The sequence below is a fragment of the Nycticebus coucang genome, chromosome 3, assembly GCF_027406575.1.
Source record: "Nycticebus coucang isolate mNycCou1 chromosome 3, mNycCou1.pri, whole genome shotgun sequence".
Classification (NCBI taxonomy): domain Eukaryota; kingdom Metazoa; phylum Chordata; class Mammalia; order Primates; family Lorisidae; genus Nycticebus; species Nycticebus coucang.
Genome location: NC_069782.1, coordinates 31,129,135 through 31,130,538, shown reverse-complemented (window position 1 = coordinate 31,130,538; position 1,404 = coordinate 31,129,135). Strand labels below are relative to the sequence as shown.

General features: G+C 50.7%; 1 pseudogene; it reads right to left on the bottom strand.

The window, feature by feature from the left end:
* Window positions 1-242: 242 nt before the first annotated feature.
* Window positions 243-1,140, bottom strand: LOC128580894 (prohibitin 1-like; annotated as a pseudogene).
* Between the last annotated feature and the right edge of the window lie 264 nt (window positions 1,141-1,404).

Sequence of the window (1,404 nt, the reverse complement as noted above, 5' to 3'; positions counted from 1 at the left end):
TGACACCTGGGCTCCCTGGTCCACACAGGCCTTGGCCTACCTCTGTTCTGCTACCTGCCAGTGCCTAGAATGGAGCTCCCGTAGGCCTGGAACTGGGACCCAAGGCTAGTCTGTGTAGGCACTTGGCAATTTTTTGGTAGGGAGGTAGTTTAAAAAGTAGATGGGTGTGAGAATGAAAGAGCTTCATTTGATAATTAGAGATTTCAAGTGATTTTACTTTTATTTCCTTCACTTTAAACCAATCATGAGATTTCCTGGTGATTTCTGGGCTGGGGCAGAAAGGAGGTGGTGTTAATCATCATGAGGGCTGTGGCCCAGTCGGCCTGAGGAGTACAGGCAGGGCAGGCCCTCTCTGGGGCAGCTGGCAGGTAGGTGATGTTCTGAGAGTGTGACAGCTGGAGTGCAATGTCCTCTGCAGGCTCCAGCCTGACGAGCTCCATCAGGCCATCACCCGCCAGGGCCAGTGAGCTCAATCAGCTCTGCTGCCTTGGAGTCGCCCTGGGCAGAGACGATGGCTGCCTTTTTCTTCTGCTCAGCCTTTTCCACCACAAATCTGGCCCTTTCTGCTTCCTGCTGAGCCAGCTGTTTGGCTTCCACGCTTCTGTGAACTCCTTCCCGAAGGTCAGGTGCGTCAAGGAAACATCACCTGGGATAAGCCCAAGGTTGCTGCTCAGTCTGTAAGGTAATAGCCCACCTGCCTGGAGACCCAGTTCTCTCTGGGTGATTAGTTCTCAGCAGCAAAGTGAGCCACCACCGACCTGAGGATCTCTGTAGCAAGAGATGGCAGCATACGCTCATCCTGGTCCTCTCCAATGCTGGTGAAGATTCGAGGAAGCTGGCCCGCCACGGGACGGAAGAGGATGCCAGCGAGATGTTGATGTTCTGTCAATCTTTGCTACCAGTGATGACTAGCACGTTATGTGGTCGAGAGTGGCAGTCAAAGATAATTGGTTTCTATACTCATGGGATGAGAAAGTGAGTCCTTTCCCCTGCCACAATGTCCTGTGCTCCACAGAATCGATCAAAGATGGCAGCTCTGTGTCCACCATCCACATTATACCAAGCAGAGTTCACCACGCCTCCTGCAACGGCTAAGGCCAGGCCGAACTTGCCGCGGGACTCCAACACTTTGGCAGCCATGTTTCCTTCTGTTGGACCCGCGCACACCTGCTTCCACTCTGACCTCCACATGAATTCCTCCAGCAACTACTTTTAGTCCAGACTTTTCCTCGCATTGTTTGTAAGACACTCTTAACACAGTAACCGCACTACCGAGCAGATAAGGTCAGTAGGTCTAATGCAGATATTTTCCTAAGGACTTTGCATGTATTCATTCATTTAATTCTCGCAACTGTACAGGTAGGTTCTACATGTTTTTATTTTCATAGAAAATTGTCATACAAA